At 44.2% G+C, this 12102-nt stretch overlaps 1 protein-coding gene across 1 annotated transcript in view; it reads left to right on the top strand.

Moving 5' to 3' along the window:
• Positions 1-2882: 2882 nt before the first annotated feature.
• MYO6 (myosin VI) overlaps positions 2883-12102 on the top strand; it is a 146095-nt gene continuing 136875 nt past the window's right edge. The window contains exon 1 of the mRNA XM_041742613.1: positions 2883-3104. The gene's annotated coding sequence lies outside the window, so the exon portion shown is untranslated. The remainder of the gene's footprint in view (positions 3105-12102) is intronic.

Here is a 12102-nt window from a genome sequence, read left to right as displayed (position 1 = left end):
GGAAAACTTAGAGGGGACAAACAGTTTTTGTTCTGAAGGATTCACTGGATTTAGCTTGGCAACACTCCAATGTCATAAAGAGCATAATTGTTTTTTTCTGGACACACCAGTACTTCAATATGGCTTGTGTAAAAGTACAAGAAATGGAGACAGGCTGTTGGTGGAAATGAGACTGGATAGGAAAGAAGGGCTAAGACAGTGATCCAAAATGCAAATGATTCCAAAGGCAAGCAGGTAACTGAATAAGCCTGGTTTAGGACAGCTTTTGGGGGTTTAAGACAGTGATGAACTGAGGAACAATGAAAAGGTATTAAAATTCAATTAAGAAAAAAAAAAAAAAAGAAATCCCCACTGTGCTTCTTAAACAAAAACAATGGAAGGCTCACATAACACATCTTAACTAATTTGGATTTTATACTAAAGGTAGAGTGTCAATATAGGAGTTTAAAAAGAGGATTACATAGACTTTTGTAAAATATAAACCTGGTGGCATTGTAGAGAAGATTATAAGGGGACAGGATTGCAGCCTGGTGAAAAGTTTAGCTGGCTAAAGTAGTATGCAAGATCTGAAATAATGGTGGCTTGAAATAAGATAATGGTAGTGGTTCTAAAGAAGAATTGGATACATTCAAGAGATGCGGAACTTGAAGCAAAGGGACTCAGTAATGGAAGTGGGAGTAAAGGAGAACAAGAGAAAAAAAAAATCACAAGTTATTACTCACATAACTTTTAAATCTTAAGTCCAAAAGGAACTCAAAGCTATGAACAGAAATTACTCTCTTCTTATTCTTGTTTTTCTTTTTTCCAATTTGTTTTGAAATGTAGTTTTATACATTTAAGACCTACCTCCTGGCAATCAGAACTTAAATTTCTGAGATTGCTGTAAATTATTTCCTTTCTTGGTTCCTCTTCCTCTTTCTTACTTCCCTACTTCATTATTAGTAGTTTCTATCTCACCGTAATATCTCACCGTAACTTATCTTTTCCACCAAAAGAACTGTGGAAGAACTGAGTATCTGAAATTTGTCTCGTATCAGAATTTTGTAGATTTCCTGAAGTTTCCTACTTGCCACTCAGAAATGTTGAGGGAAAAAAATGTAATTATCTTGTGTAGGTCCTCTTAACTTTTTTCAACGGAGACATTTAGTATTACAATTAATGATTACCATTTCATTTCGTTGTAAAGGCGACGCATGTTTTCATCATATAATTCAATTTTGCATAGCCACTTCATATTTAATTTTCAAATAGGATTTACAGGTATGTCACTTATAAAAACAGTAAAACTTAAACGACAGAGAAGATTGGGTTCTAGTCAGTAAACGGGGATTCGGGGGCCGGAGGAATACAAAATTTCCATTTCAGACCCTCTGCCACCAAAAGCAGAGCGGCAAGACTGCTCCTGTCGCGGCGCAGCCCAGCGCAGCCCAGCTCAGCCCAGCGCAGCCCAGCGCCTCCCAGCCCAGCCCAGCGCCTCCTAGCGCAGCCCAGCCCAGCGCAGCGCAGCCCAGCTCAGCCCACCCCAGCCCAGCGTAGCCCGGCCCAGCGCAGCCCAGCCCAGCCCAGCCCAGCGCAGCCCAGCCCAGCGCAGCCCAGCTCAGCCCAGCCTAGCTCAGCCCAGCGCCTCCTAGCGCAGCCCAGCCCAGCGCAGCGCAGCTCAGCCCACCCCAGCCCAGCGTAGCACAGCCCAGCCCAGCCCAGCGCAGCCCAGCCCAGCTCAGCCCAGCGCAGCCCAGCGCCTCCCAGCCCAGCCCAGCGCCTCCTAGCGCAGCCCAGCCCAGCGCAGCGCAGCCCAGCTCAGCCCACCCCAGCCCAGCGTAGCCCGGCCCAGCGCAGCCCAGCCCAGCCCAGCCCAGCGCAGCCCAGCCCAGCGCAGCCCAGCTCAGCCCAGCCTAGCTCAGCCCAGCGCCTCCTAGCGCAGCCCAGCCCAGCGCAGCGCAGCTCAGCCCACCCCAGCCCAGCGTAGCACAGCCCAGCCCAGCCCAGCGCAGCCCAGCCCAGCTCAGCCCAGCGCAGCCCAGCGTCTCCCAGCCCAGCCCAGCGCCTCCTAGCGCAGCCCAGCCCAGCGCAGCGCAGCCCAGCTCAGCCCACCCCAGCCCAGCGTAGCCCGGCCCAGCGCAGCCCACCCCAGCCCAGCGCAGCCCAGCCCAGCGCAGCCCAGCCCAGCGCAGCCCAGCTCAGTCCAGCCCAGCCCAGCGCAGCCCAGCCCAGCTCAGCCCACCCCAGCCCAGCGTAGCCCCGCACAGCCCAGCACAGCCTAGCGCAGCCCAGCTCAGCCCACCCCAGCTGAGCCCACCCCAGCCCAGCGCAGCTCAGCCCAGCCCAGCGTAGCCCAGCGCCCTGCACAGCCCAGCACAGCCTAGCGCAGCCCAGTCCAGCGCAGCCCAGCCCAGCGCAGCCCATCCCAGCGCAGCCCAGCGCAGCCCAGCGCAGCCCAAGCCGACCGGACCGGGGCCTAGTGAGCAGCGGTTCTTCCCTCCGCAACAACGCAGTGGTGGTTCCCGCCCGCCCTCAAGTAAAACGCGGGGTCCTGGCGCCCTGTCTGAACACCTTTCTCCCTCCGTGAACTGGTTCTGGCTGTTGCCGGACTGCACGGTCTCCGCACCCGGGCTGGAGACCACCGCGGCGAGGAAGGCCGTGCCGCAAGGGGGGAACGAGGCCGCCGGCCCGGCCCGCGGCGGCCCCTCCCACGCTCCAGCGCGCCCACCTCAGCCCGGGAGGCCGTGCGGCGCCGCGCGGCGCGGCTGCGGGCGCCGAGCGCCCCCTCGGGGAGCGCGCGCCTGCGCCCCCCGAGCCCGGCCGTCCCGCCCCGCCCCGCCCCGCCCCGGCCCGCGGCGCCCCCGCCCCCTTGGGCGCTCCGTAGCCGTGACGTGCGCGCGCCGGGGCCGGGGACTCGGCGGGGCGCCGGCCGGCGGGCGGAGACGGCCCCGGGATCTGTCCGAGCAGGAAGCTCGCAGCATCGCGGGCGCCGCCGCCGCGTCTCAGAGCTCGGCCACGCAGTCGCCCTTTGCGCTCGACTTCATTACCTTCCACCCCGCCCTCCACCTCAGCGGCCACAGGTAGCCTCGCCTCGCCCCCGCGCACCTGCGCTCGCGGCCGCCGCGGTGAGTGACGCGGGGCCCCTGGTCGGCGCGTCGGCGTCAGGGCCGCGCTGCTTCGGGGCCTCCTCGGCCGCCGGGGCTGACGGCCGGGTCTCCTCCCCGGGATGCGCGTGGCGGGGCAGGTGCCGGTTCTCGTTTGCACGGGGCAGCGAGCGTCTCCTTTCACGGGTCTGTCGGCGGCCGGCCGCCGTCGGGTCTCTTCCCCGGCTCCCAGGTAGCAGAGCACCCGGTGTCCCGCCCGGGCTTGGACGCCCCGTGGTAGTTGTTTCTCTTGAGTAAACGAGCTTAAGATCCGGCGTAGGAATAGTGCGTTTGCTCTGAGATACCTGCAAATCAGGGGCCAGCCACTGTTAAATTAATAGTTTAATCATGTAGAAGACCGGGTTGGGACTGTCTTAACGTTGTAATTTCAGTCTTTAGGTGGTCCAGGGCTTTGAGTATGTTAATTGACGTTTGTGCTACCGAACAAGAGCTTTCTATATTTGTTAATTTCCAAAAACTCCTTAAACCCATTCAGATGCTCCAACCCCGGGATTTTTTTTTTTTTTTTAAGATTTTACTTATTTATTCATGAGAGACACATACAGAGAGAGAGAAATAGAGAGAGAGAGAGAGAGGCAGAGGGAGAAGCAGGCTCCACGCAGGGAGCCCGATGCGGGCCTCGATCCCGGGCCTCGATCCCGGGCCTCGATCCGGGCCGAAGGCAGGCGCTAAACCGCTGAGCCACCCAGGGATCCCCAACCCCGGGATTTTAAGTAGGAAGTAATTTGGTAGGGTTATTACTGGCACATCCGTGTCGGAAATACTATTTCTGTAGTGTTTAAGAAGACAGGTTACGTTTTATCGGGCATAAAGTTGTAGTGGGGGAATGGATGCATCCTGATCTACAGATACCAGTGAGCCACTAGGAACACTGCCGCAACTTCACAGGTTGCTGTACGTGCTAAATTAAAGTTTCATTTGCTGGTATGCTCTGGTGGTGTAGATGCAGTGTATCTAAGTATCGTCAGGGTGTGAAAGTTTTAAAAATTCTTAAGGTTTAGTTGAAACTATTCACACCATAAAATGTGAATCTTGAACTTGGGCTGGAATGGTCATGGTGCAAAGGTTGGCAGGAAAACAGCATATCTGTACAAATTAACTAAACTTCATAGATACCTTGGGTTGTGGTTTTATAATTGGAAATTGCTTCGTGAAAAAATTACCTTGGTATTTTTTATCATTGATTTTAGAAACATTACACATTGGGCTATAGCCAGAGCTTGAAACAATGCAGCCATTCAAAGTAACTCATTGACTTTTAAATATACAGCTCGTGTTGAGTATTTTAAATTGCGCAGGAATTATACACACAGTGGTAAACAAGTCATTTTAATCTTAGGCAGATTTGCCTGTTGCGTTTGTATGTTCTGTGTGACATTGTTCTCCCAGTTTGAGTTACATTTTCGTTTTCAAAAGCTAATTTTAAAAAGAAGTAAAAGAACTTTAGAAAGAGATTACAGGATTAAAAACCCTACATACGTATTATGTAAAACTGTAATGCACATATTCTTCATTAGTCTAGAAGCATGAACAAGAAAAGTGTAATGCATTATTGTGATATTTAATGTAAATTAATATGATGTATTAAGAACAGATCATAAGTCATAACCCATGGCGCTTATCTGAAGTGGATTTTTTCCCTCTGTTTATGTTTATGTGATCAAGTTTTAAAATAACAGTGGCCAGGAAATCTGAGAGAGGCTGAAGGCTCTTTTCTCATCCTGTTGTGACTTTGCCTGGAGACTGTGGTGTATCATGTAGCCCATTGTTTAGATAACTGGGCTGTCTCTGGGTTCTAAAGTACAGCTCTTTTAAGAAAGTTTAAAAATTTTTTGCTTTGTGAGGTTTGGATAAATATAAGCACACAAAACATTTTTTAGAAAATTAACCAGTTTTCACTGTTGATAATTGAAGCTTCATTTTGATATTTAAAAATGTCAGTTTTAAAAAGATTTCTGACCTCTGAAATTTTCATGTTTGTATATGAAAACATTTTCAGTAAAAGACTAAAAATGGTATTACTGCTTTACTAACTCTCATACAGTTTGTGATCCCCTTAATGATGTACTTCATAATAATTCTGAACTGGCCCTCATTTTTTTAAATTAATGAATTAATTAAAAAAATATTTTTATTTATTTATTTGAGAGAAAATGAGAGAGCAAGCACACAAGGGGCAGAGAGAGACGGAGAAGCAGATTCCCTGATGCGGGGGCTCTATCCCAGAAACCTGGGATCATGACCTGAGCCAAAGGCATACACTTACCCAACTGAGCCACCCAGGTGCCCCTGAACTGGCCCTTAGTATAAGATCATCACCCACTGGATGGAATTGGTATAATTCCTATACCATATAGGAATCTGGTATAATCAGAACAGTGAGAGATTTAAATTTTTTTTTTTAATTTTTATTTATTTATGATAGTCACAGAGAGAAAGAGAGGCAGAGGCATAGGCAGAGAGAGAAGCAGGCTCCATGCACCGGGAGCCTGATGTGGGATTCGATCCTGGGTCTCCAGGATCGCGCCCTGGGCCAAAGGCAGGCGCCAAACCGCTGCGCCACCCAGGGATCCCGGAGAACAGTGAGAGATTTAATCTACAAAATAATTTTCAAGGTTGATGGTCTTGTCCTTTTACACATGAGGAAATTTAAGCTTAGAGAATTAAATATTTGCTCAAGGTCTTACAGCTCCAGAGGAACAAAGTCTGGATTCACACCTAAGTCTTCTGACCACGAAACCCTTGTCTTTTCCACCAGACCAGGTTGCCTTGATCTTAGTTCATTTGGTAGACTGTTTAAATAAACCTGCAGAACTGGTATTGTGTTAAAGAAGGCACACAGGAGTGAGGATGATATGGGTCATGAATGTGGTTCTGAAACTAATGTTGAATTTTGTTTTTGTTTTTGTTTTTTTCATTAAGTTGACAACTCTGAACAGTAATACGGTGTTGCTTTATCATTTCTGATGTAAATACCAGAATATTATACAAATCGTGTACTTTATTTTGGTGGGTTTATTGGAATTAGAATTAGACTGTAATATAACACTGGTTTTCTTTGTAGATAAAATGAATAGTACAATGTTCCTGTTTGAGATAGAACTTTCTATTTTTCTCAAATGAAATCATTGTCCATAAATGCAGTACTGTCTTTTAAATATTACATAATTAAGTTCGTAACCCTTGTGCAGGGGGGCTGGTTTTCAAAGTATGATTAAATTGTCACCTGTACTATTAGAACAATTTTTTTTATGGCCTATATTTATTTTCAGGAATGTCCTTTGAGCTATAAAGACATAAAGGATGAAAGTGAGCACACAAAGTCCATCTTTTGTAACAAAGTGTAGGAGTCATTTCAGCAGTAGAATGTGGTTGGGTAAATGAGAAGAAAAATGGTAAGAAGGGGCAGCCCCGGTGGCTCAGCGGTTTAGCACTGCCTACAGCTCAGGGTGTGATCCTGGAGACCCGAGATCGAGTCCCACGTCGGGCTCCTTGCATGGAGCCTGCTTCTCCCTCTGCCTGTGTCTCTGCCTCTCTCTCTCTCTCCTGTGTATTCTCATGAATAAATAAATAAAATCTTTAAAAAAAAATGGTAAGAAGGCTGAGTTGGGTGACTGTGTTTACAGATGTTTCATTATTTGGTTTAAACTATTAGGAATTTTGCATCTCTCAGGGTACTTATATTCAACTGTGAATACAAAACTATCATTCAAGAGCTTAATAAAAATTATTAATGGATGATCTGTAATACATCTGCGCGCGCACACACGCGTGTGTGTATGTATGTGTAGATAATCGAGAACTAAAGCCAAATAAGCTTGAATTCTATTTTTGAGGCGTTATATAATATTCAGAGGAACCAGGAAGTTTAGCATTTAAAAGTTATGCTTTTATTTGACAAATTTAGTGGACTATTAGTAATCTTAAGATAGAAGTATTAGAATATTTTTCTGTTTATGGTCTTGAAAAATAAACTTTTTCCATATTTAGTATATGAATGGTAATTTGAGAAATGAGCACAAGTCCACAGAAGTTCTCCCTGTAAGTGCTGAAGCATAGACTGTAAAACCAGAAGAACCAATCTGGCATCTTTAGAAATCTTGCTAGTGTTAAAGAGAAGGGAAATCCTTTTCTATGAGGAAAGCATGCCTCCAGTGAAACCAGAATACTGAAGAACATTCCTTGGGTGATATTCACACAGATGAATATTTATATCCAGGCTGAGTAATGTGCACAAAGGAAGGTGGTGCTTTTGACAAAACCACAGGCATCTTTTATGTAAGTTATGTCATTTGTTATTTTGTTTGAAAGTAGTCTGCTGCTTAACCTTTACAAGTTAAGGTATTGCATATAGAAGAATTTTAAAATTTCTATAATATGTGAATGAACATACTTTTCAACAAATATTTACTGAGGGCCTAGTATGTTTGAAATATGACTGTGGGTGGAACTGGTTCTTTCTTGTACTGGCAGATCTTTGGATTTAGGAAATATAAAGAGTGGCAGAGACATAAAAAGAAAGATGAATGGAAATATCCATTTAAAATCTGATGATATTTATATCACATTTAACAACTTACAGTTGTATGGCACTTTATTGTTCTGGAAATCATTTTATGTACATTTGGTCCTTTAAACAAGTTGTTGAAGTAGATGTGGTAAAACTTTCTCTGTGGATGAGAAAATGGGAACAAAAAAATTAAGCACCTTGTTCAAGGTTACCTATTTGGCTGCTTGGAAACATAGCTGACAATGGAACTTTTGTGTATTCAGTAGTAGATTACAGTTATCGGGGTGTTAGTTAGGATTAGCCTCTTTTTTTTTTTTTTTAAGATTTTATTTATTTATTCATGAGAATCACAGGCAGAGGGAGAAGCTGGCCCCATGCTGGGAGCCCCACCCTCGGTCTCCAGGATCACATCCTGGGCTGAAGGCAGCGATAAACTGCTGAGCCGCTGAGCCACCTGGGCTGCCTAGGGTTAACCTCTTAAGGGGCACTTACTTCATTTTGTGGCTTCTATTTGTATGGTTCTCGAAATTCTGAAAAGTCAGCATCACTAAAGTGATAATTGTTAGTTACTAGGTTTGTTTTTGTTTTTGTTTTGAATGGAAGATAGGAAATGACCATGATGCGTTATTATGGAACTACTTTAACATTTTTAGTAGATTAATGGAGCTGAGGTTGGTAATTGGAGAGTTTATAAAGATTTTTTTTTTTATTTTTAGAGCTCAAGAGCAAGTGAGCATTGGTTGTTGGGTGGGCAGACGGAGAGGAGGAAAGAGTCACAAGCAGACTCTGTACTGAGCACAGAGCGACATGTAGGGCTCCATGTCATGACCTTGAGAACCTGACCTGAGCTGAAACCAAGACTGTGCCACCCAGGATTCCCTAGTTGGAGAGTTTTTAAGGGAAGCCCATGATTTGTTTTAAAAAAGAAAGTGGTAGAGTTGGCTTCAGAGGTGGCCCTAGCATTGGTCCCTTTGGTGAGGAAAAGTGAGAGCTCCAGTTTTCCTCTCGGCTTGAGAGGATTTCAGTGGGGAAAGTTGCCACATCAGAGAAAAAGCAGCTGGTAGATTTGAGTTTCTGAGAGGTAGACGATGAGTTCAAGTTCCTTGAGGAAGACTGGGCTGGTTTAGAAGATGAAGATACACAGAGGATGACTCCTCCAACCAATTAGGAGCTGAACTACAGAAACATGGTTATAAGATGGAGGTCTCATAGCATCCTAAAGTGTTGAAGTAACCCAGGGTTGAACTCTGCTTACTAAATTCTAGGACAGAGAACCTAGGATAGAACACTTAAAAAAGTGTTAACTTCATTATCTGCTTGGATTTATTTTTGTTTTTGTAACACACAAAAATGTTTTGATCTTTAAAAAAAAATATTCTAGGGGAATTTTGAAAATAACTTTTCTCACTTGGCACATTGTTATTTATCTGAAAATTATACTTATTTTTGTAAAGATTCGCTAATGAGTTAAGGTGTGTCTGCATTGGTATCTTTATACTTTATTAATTTGTCAAATATTTGAGTGTCTGCCCTGAGCCAGCACTGTTCTCAGTGCTGATGATACGGTGATAAATTAAGACCAAGTCCCTGTGCTGAGTGATATTTTATTGTTGTTTTGAATTAGGTTAATTATAGACTCTTCATACTAGTATGTAATCAACAAGGCTGATGCTCAAGTTGGGAAATATTTGTCAAAGTGGTGCAATTTGAGGGCTACCAAAAGACTCACTTACTCTAAAATTTTCTACTCCTGGCTTTCAGTCCACTGAGTTATAGCACTGTTACTAGTCTGCTCCTGATGAGTAAAAGTATGTTCCATCTTTTGTCATAGTCTCAGGAAACAAGGCTAAGAGAAAATAAATGGGACCTAGGATTGAGATGTTGGATTAGCAGCTATTGTTTATTGAGTTTTTGCTATGTGTTAGTGTGTCAAGCAAGTACTTTATGTACATCATCTCAGTTAATCTCTACGTCACTTTAGTGCACTTGAGATTATGACCCACAATTTACAGGTTGGGAAACTGAGGCATAGAGATATTAAATTTGCTCAAGCTCACAGCCAGTACTTGGTGGAGATGGGATTTAGATGTACTTAGCATGTAGTAAGAGTAGAAGGAATGCTGATATACACTCAGGCTTGTGATGTTCTAATAGCATGTGATAGCATACTGTGAAGGTGGAAGGCCTTGGTAAGTAATGGGTGGAGAGTCAGGGGAACTTGTTATAGGGAGGGAGTGGACAGGCAGGGTTAGTGCTTGTTTAACTGCTTGGCCCTTAGGCTTAATCCTTTTTGTGACAGTCTGAAGCTCCATAGTTGCATTTCTGTACAGGAGCTTGCTTGTCCAGCTTCCACGTAAGAGACTGGTAGACCTAAGGTGATCATAGGTCTAAGACCTAGGCAGACCTAAGGTTTTACCAGTCACTACCATGATCCGATTACTTAGTTTCTCTGGGCTTCAGTTTTCTCATCTATAAAATGGAGGCAACAGTGTTACCTAATTGGTGTGGTTCCTGTGAGGACAGAATTAGATAATAATACATGTGAAACAAGTATCACAGTGGTGTGTAGTTAGGGTACATTATTATTGTTACTTTGTGAGGGATTTCCTAGTTTGTTTTTTGGTTTCTTTGGCCATGTTTAATGTGGAATGTTCATTCATAAAGAAAAAGTACTGGAGATTTGGGTGGAATCTTAAAGTTGGCCAGTTTTAAGAAGTTCTGAAATTTAGGTATGTATCACAGTTATCTGTGAACTGGTAAAAACATTTCTCAGGAAGGTGGGGGTGGGGCCTGGGTATTAGCATTTTAACGAATTTCTTGGTTGATTTACTTCCGCTCCCAAAATTTGAGAACCATTGGTTTAAAACTTTTCTTTATCCTGTGCCTAAGGAAGGCTTCAACAATAACAAAAAAAAGTGTTTGGATTAACCAGGCAGTATATGGTAAAGGAAGTGAAATATTGGTTACCAGAATCTGTTCATTGATTTTTTTTTTTTTTTTTATGTTAAGCTTATTTGGGGCTTCTAGGCATTTATTTTGAGAGGACAAGGCAGTGTTAAATTTCACACCTAACTTTAATTGTAATGAGTTTTTCAGCTTTTAACTAGCTTCATTTGGAAGTAAGCTGGTAATATTTAATTCTCAAACAATTATACAAATAGCAAAAATAAATAATAGTTGAATAGATCTTCAGACCTTGTTAAACTTTTAAAATTGGATTTCTTTAGGTAACGTACTGTTTTGAATTAGCCAGACTTGGTGTTGTTAGCTGCATCAGGCAAGCTCCCAGCAGGAAAGAGATTTCATCCTTTATGGTGCAAAAGAACAGACTATAGAGGTTAGAGAACAAACAAGGGTGGTGGTGGTGGTGGTGGGGGGAGCACCCAGGGAAAAGCAGTGGTGAGAAGCCCTTAATTCTACAGAGATTACCAGAGCTGAGAGTTGAGAGCTGGCACTGTGGAGGAGGGCACCCAAGGGAACTGTGACTTTGAGGCAGTCAGGCAGGGAGGGAAGAGAAAAGCTCCCTGACCTCCCCTCCCTCCGTCTTGGGTCTTGTTCATTGACATACATTGCTGCAACCCACCTAGGGAACCTAGGTGATGATCTGAGCAGGAACAGAGCACAAGAGGGATGGGGGCTTAGGTGGAGCAAGTGGAAAATAAATAGGGCATTGATTAGAACCCTTGGGAATTTGTAGCATTTCCTTGGTGCGATTTAAATAACCTTGAGAGGGTAGCCCCAGTGGCGCAGTGGTTTAGTGCCGCCTGCAGCCCAGGGTGTGATCCTGGAGACCCTGGATGGAGTCCCATGCAGGCTCCCCTGCATGGAGCCTGCTTCTCCCTCTGCCTGTGTCTCTGTCACTCTCTCACTGTCGCTCATGAATAAATAAAATAAAATCTTTTTTTTTTTTTTAAAACCTTGAGAGTTGTGATACATCTCAAAAATGCTAGAGAGTACTTGTCTTATACATGCTTAGAAAAATAGTTCATTCACTTTCTCATTTAATTGGACAGTTACTTTGGGAACTTTTTTTTTTTTTTTAGGTGATCTCTGTGCCCAATATGGGGCTTGAACTCACCACCTGGAGATCAAGAATTGTGTGCTCTACCTACTGAGCCAGCCATGCTCCCTTTAGGAACTTTTGATGATCCATATAACCCAATGAGAAACATAATCTAAGTCTATTAACATAAAACCCTTTTATTAAATTTCTTGTACTTTAATGAGGTTTCTGAAATAAGTTTTGGTTTGAAAGAGTAAATGTTTTTTATCAGAAAAGATCTTTTAATGACTAAGTTAAAAAAAATTGGCAAGAAAAGGTCTTTGCCTTGTGAAATTTGTATCTCTTGCTCACCTGGACTCTTGGTAGCAAAAAGACCAGTACATGGCTTAATATAGTAATAGTTTAGAGAAGTAAGATTTTTGTGAAATAATTGTTCTTCCTCCCCA

Source organism: Vulpes lagopus, chromosome 1 (assembly GCF_018345385.1).
Source record: "Vulpes lagopus strain Blue_001 chromosome 1, ASM1834538v1, whole genome shotgun sequence".
NCBI lineage: Eukaryota > Metazoa > Chordata > Mammalia > Carnivora > Canidae > Vulpes > Vulpes lagopus.
The sequence above is the reverse complement of the archived record's forward strand: the minus strand, read 5'-3'. Positions and strand labels throughout refer to the sequence as shown.